This window comes from Sphaerodactylus townsendi, linkage group LG11 (genome assembly GCF_021028975.2).
Source record: "Sphaerodactylus townsendi isolate TG3544 linkage group LG11, MPM_Stown_v2.3, whole genome shotgun sequence".
NCBI lineage: Eukaryota > Metazoa > Chordata > Lepidosauria > Squamata > Sphaerodactylidae > Sphaerodactylus > Sphaerodactylus townsendi.
This window is the reverse complement of record NC_059435.1, coordinates 17,314,778-17,321,050: the sequence shown is the minus strand read 5'-3', so window position 1 is coordinate 17,321,050 and position 6,273 is coordinate 17,314,778.

The window sequence follows — 6,273 nt, the reverse complement described above, 5'->3', positions numbered from 1 at the left end:
ACACTAATCCCCTTCCTTATTTCCCCAGTCCTTTACCCCTAGTATAATTCCCTTTATTTCACTCTTATGTTTCACTCTTATGTTTCACTCTTATGTGTGTGAAGGCAAGGCAACTTGTCTTTTTTATAAAAAAAATCATCCATACTACTGAGAACTTGATGCAGTGGAGGGGGTGAAACCTAGGTTTTAAACAAAAACAGGGAGAGACTTTAAGTCTTGCATATAATAAACCCATAACTCCGATGCTTGCTTCATGCATGTCTGCACTTTTCTTCCATCTCCTGCATAACAGTTCACTTCTTGCAATCAGTTATGGACTTGCTTGAGAAAGGTAATTGTGTTGCAGAGAGATAAGGCGAAGGAGGGTGCCAGGGTTCCCTCCCTTTCATATGCTCCATTTTTGTGCAAAATGTACACCCGTTCCAATTCTTGCTTTCTTTAAACATGTGGATTTGTTCATATTCAAGCTCCCACCTGAATGTTTTGAAATGAGGAGAGAGATCTAACTTTCCCCCCACATTTTGCCCTGTTCCTAGGTGTGCATATGTGTGTTTGTTAACTGCTGGATGATAGAAGCCATCTCCTCTCTGCAAAAGAGGCAGCCTATGTATGGTAGGGAGGGTGCTGGAGAAAGGAGCTTGTCTTGTTGTGCCCCCTTCCCTGCCCCAAGGAGGACAACAGTTGCATTTTCTGTGAACATAACAGGCATATAGTGAGTTTCCTCAGAATGGAAATTAGGCTTAGCTAATCCCCCGACGCATTCTTCCCCTCTCATTTTCGGCAATGCTGCCACCAGCTGCAAGCTAGATATTTTTTTGCCACTCATAGAAACAAACAAAAATTGGAATGGGTCTGTCTAAAACTGCCCCTAGAATTAGAATTAGGAAGGAGCAGCAGTGGCGTACTGGCTAAGAGCAGTGGCTAAGAGCAGGTGCAGTCTGATCTGGAGGAACTGGGTTTGATTCCCAGCTATGCCCCCTGAGCTGTGGAGGCTTATCTGGGGAATTCAGATTAGCCTGTGCACTCCCACACGTGCCAACTGGGTGACCTTGGGCTAGTCACAGCTTTTCGGAGCTCTCTCAGCCCCACCCACCTCACAGGGTGTTTGTTGTGAGGGGGGAAGGGCAAGGAGATTGTAAGCCCCTTTGAGTCTCCTGCAGGAGAGAAAGGGGGGATATAAATCCAAACTCCTCCTCCTCCTCCTCCTCCTCCTCTTCTTCTTCTTCTTCTTCTTCTTCCTCTTCCTCTTCCTCTTCCTCTTCCTCCTCCTCCTCCTCCTCCTCCTCCTCCTCCTCCTCCTCCTCAAGCCGATAATATTATTGGGAAAAATACTGTGCAGAGTTTATGTCAATCAGACACAGCATTACATGGTCCAAACATTGGCTAACTAATCTGGTTGGACAAGGCCCTGGCAAACATTTATCTGCTTAGTTAAATTCTTTCCTCTCCCCATTCCTCCCCATATACTCTCACTCCTGTCTTTGATCATACCTGCTCTGGAACAATGCAAGCTTAAAGTTAGTGTGGGGAAATGGAAAAAGAAAGCTGATTACTGCCACAAATATCATGGTGCAGCCAGAAATACAACCAGAATTGAACTGAAAGAAATATTTAGATGACGTAGTCAAGGTTATGGAACAGGTGCAGTGTCTGATCAGTTACATTCAAATGTACACACCTATTGCCCACATCCTGTTACCTTCAAGTGTATCTCCAGAGTTTTAAGGGATAGAAACTTGCTTATTGAAACATGAAACTATGATACTGGAGAAGCAGTATTTTGCATTCAGCATCAGTTCTTTGCTTGTGCTGCTGTAGAATAACGACATGCAAACAGCTCTGAACTGAACCGAAAGCTTTAATGGCAGCAGTGGCGTAGAAGATTAAGAGCTCGTGTATCAAATCTGGAGGAACCGGGTTTAATTCCCAGCTCTGCCGCCTGAGCTGTGGAGGCTTATCTGGGGAATTCAGATTAGCCTGTACACTCCCACACATGCCAGCTGGGTGACCTTGGGCTAGTCACAGCTTCTCGAAGCTCTCTCAGCCCCATCTACCTTCAGGGTGTTTGTTGTGAGGGGGGAAGGGCAAGGAGATTGTAAGCTCCTTTGAGTCTCCTACAGGAGAGAAAGGGGGGATATAAATCCAAACTCCTCCTCCTCCTCCTCCTCCTCCTCCTCTTCTTCTTCTTCTTCCTCCAATAACAACAATAATACATACTTTAAAAAGATAAACATTTATATAAGAGCATATAACAAAATAGAAATATATATATTAAAAACCCTCTAAAATGGTAGATTAAAAACTGAATAAAATGTTTCAAAGGTTACATTAAGAACACCTTGCAATTACAATACAGAGGAACTTGGCAATCAACTCTAAGACTTTTCTTGAGCCAGTGTCCAGAAGGAAGAGGGTGCAAAGAGCTCTTGTTATCACTGCATTCTATCTCCTTTCCTGCCTGATTTCAGCCTGTTGTGGCTAAACACCTTTCTCATTGGCCACTGACTGCCAAAGTGAGCATCTGTTGGGTTTGAGGACAGGAAATACCGCGTTTTGTAGTCTTTAAAAATACTTCTAAAAAAATGCTTATGCTTTTTTGATACCCTTTAAGAAGGTTAATGCACTTTTCGGTCTACTCTTTTCTTTTGTAATCAAAGCTTTCAAAATGTTGTGACAGGCCTACGGAAAATAGCCCATAAAAACTCCATTCCGTATAACGCTACTTCAAAGCTAGGATCATGCAGAACCAGGTGAAAGACCTGACTGTGATGGGGTAATTTCTCACAGACCCTGTGTGTGTGAGTGACATGCTGGGAGTGGGCGAGTTAGAATTCAATCAACGCTACTGACAGGTTTATTGGGATGAATTCTTGGAACTGGAAGGTTCGGACTTGTGTGTAGACCTGTGGTGTTGGCAGAGAAAAGGTTTTGGGGAGAAAGGTCTCTACTCTAGCCAAAGAGGGGAAAGAAACCTCTAGGGAAAGAGGAATTCCTAGCCCAGGTTCTAAAAACAGAGCTAGTTTGTCTCCTGAAGTATGTGTGTAGATTAGAGGGAGTTGGCAAAGTGAGAGAGATGGTGTCAGAGGGGAACTGTAGGGATGAGCCCCGCGAACCCAGCAGAACCTCAGAGAGAGCGCATGGAATGCCTGTGCCATCTGCATCCTTCTGGGCGCACCCGCTCACCCACCCCCCAGACCCCCGTGAGTCAGAGCTACCTGACTCACGGTCACCAGGTGTCCCAGACAAAGGGACAAAGGGGCTCTTGCCCCCAGGTATGGATTAGACCCAGACACGAATGTTTCCTCCCGCACGTAGGCAACTCCATGATGTCATGTATCATATGATACTCTCCCGCTCTCCCGCTCTCCCGCCTCCCGGTACGCCCCTATTGCCGCCCCTATTGTAAACCCTAATAAAAGGTGCCAGGGATCAGCACACGGTAGAGTTGCCGGATCCAAAGATCACGCTTCCTGCTGCTGGCTCTCTCCACCGGATGATATCACCGCGTCTCGCCTCTTCCTTGCGACCCCTGCGGGCCGACTTCAGGGAACCATTCTCTAGCCAGTAGAAGAATTTACACTTTATATGGGAGACAAATTCCCACTGTGACAGCTAGACCCCTACCCTACCCAAGGGCACTATAGAAGGCACAGGGACTGAAAAATGGCATAAGAACAAGACACTGCTTCACACAAAATGGACGCCTCTCAGAGAATTTTGGGATCCATCTTGTGTGTTGAACCTGGGCAGGAAGGTGGTTGTCGGCTATACTTTTCCCCTGACCTGAAGGTGTTCTTGGCGGTCAGTGGGACCAGCTAAGTTTCATTGTCTCATCCTAAGGTGATTTAATCATCATGCTGAGCTGACCATTACTTATCCTAATCTGCACCCATCAGAGAATTCAGTCAGTATTCAGGAGAATAGCCCATGTATTCTCTTGGAGCTGATGACCCATCAAGCTTCTACTATCTTATTGTTTGAACCCTGGAAAAGGTTGTCATGCCCTTATATAAAGCCGTGGTGCGACTGCACTTGGAGTACTGTGTTCAGTTCTGGTCGCCACATCTCAAAAAGAATATCGAAGAGATAGAAAAAGTGCAGAGAAGGGCAACGAGGATGATTGAGGGACTGGAGAACTTTCCTTATGAGGAGAGGCTGCAGCGTTTGGGACTCTTTAGTTTGGAGAGGAGACGGCTGAGGGGGGATATGATTGAAGTCGATAAAATTATGCATGGGGTAGAAAATGTTGACAGAGAGAAATTTTTCTCTCTTTCTCACAATACTAGAACCAGGGGGCATACATTGAAAATGCTGGGGGGAAGAATTAGGACTAATAAAAGGAAACACTTCTTCACACAATGTGTGATTGGTGTTTGGAATATGCTGCCACAGGAGGTGGTGATGGCCACTAACCTGGATAGCTTTAAAAGGGGCTTGGACAGATTTATGGAGGAGAAGTCGATTTATGGCTACCAATCTTGATCCTCTTTGATCTGAGATTGCAAATGCCTTAACAGTCCAGGTGCTCAGGAGCAGCGGCAGCAGCGGCAGAAGGTCATTGCTTTCACATCCTGCACGTGAGCTCCCAAAGGCACCTGGTGGGCCACTGCGAGTAGCAGAGTGCTGGACTAGATGGACTCTGGTCTGATCCAGCTGGCTTGTTCTTATGTTCTTATGTTCTTAAAAGCAATGCATAGTCTCTGGCTTTCCTGGTAGCCTACCTCATGCTGCCTCAGAACCCATTTTGGGGTATAAATCTCAGTCCTTTGGCCATGCATAGTGTGTGTTCTGGATCTGTCTGCACACTTCTACTTGAATCTGGGCCCTTCCTTTTGTTTGTGGAAATGCGGGTCATTTCCATGTCAGAGATGCTTTCCCTGGACCTATTTTCAAGATTAGTAACTATCACCCATCCCTGAAATCCTGCCCAGCTTCCACCCTTTCCCTCTTCATTAGCTCTTGTGTGTTCGTATGCTCAAAAACTGAAAGAAATATTCAGTGGTGGGATCCAAAAATTTTTAGTAACAGGTTCCCATGGTGGTGGGATTCAAACTGTGGCGTAGCGCCAATGGGGCTGGGCGGGGCATGACCGGGGCATGGCCAGGCATTCCAGGGTGGGGCATTCCTGGGCGGGGCTGTGGCAAGGACGCAGCCGCTGCGCCGGTCCTTGGGCGGGAAACGAATGCACGCAGGCGCAGGCTGCCACGCACGCCGGTGCACCTCCCGCTAGACTGCTTCAAGTTCTGCGCGCTACTGCTGAGAGGAGGGGCGTAACTAAGGCAAAAATCACATGGCACAATCACCAATTAGTAACCCCCTCTCGGCACACACAAATAATTAGTAACCTACTCTTGGGAACCTGTGAGAACCTGCTGGATCCCACCTCTGGATACATTCCTTGTTTCTTCTTCATTATTCTCCATAAAACTCTTGTTAATTTTATACTGCCTATCTAAAAGTTTCTTCCATCCAATCCCCATAAACATATAGACATATAGACTCAGTTATCCTCTCTTACTATGGCCTCTTCCGCATGGGTCAATAAACCTGGGCTGGGGACAAGAAAACCCTGTTTTGGGGGGAAACTTCGCATGACTCCCACCCCTAAAGCGAGGCTGCCCTGCGTTCCCTCCCCCTCCCCGAAACAGGTTATTCGAGAATCGTGCTATCAAAGCTGTATAGCAATAAAGTATCTTTCATTTCAAAGAATGTAAAAATCTGTTAAAATCTGAAATTTTACCAAACGGCCAAATGCCATCTGAGCTGTACAATTGAGAACGTCCTAATATTTGTACCTAAGACTGTTTCTTTTCTTCTCACCAAATTTCTCCCTGCCCTTATCCTATTCCCCTGAGGAGTCTGATACAATTCTATAATGTTTTATGGTTGGACTTTGAAAAGCCTTTAGCGTGATACTATCGGACATCAAACATAATATCTGACATCAAACATCACCTCAGATCCTTATGTGGGTTCAGTTATATCTTTTCTTTATTGAGGCACAGGGTGGGACGATTGAACATACCCCACCCCCCGCGCCGCCAAAAGTTACATATAGTAAAACTGAGCAGACAGATGATGAGAAGAAGCAAATTACAGAACAATTAGGGAACATTCCTGTCTATGGATGTAGGGGCAGAGTTTAAATGATTTCCCCCTTTCCCTGCTAGGTAGGAAGCTGGCCATCTGCTGCGCGGAAGATAAAGAGCTTAGCTAGAGAAACCTGTTCCCCATTTGATTGTTGCCATGGATGGTTTAGACTACACGGAAGGC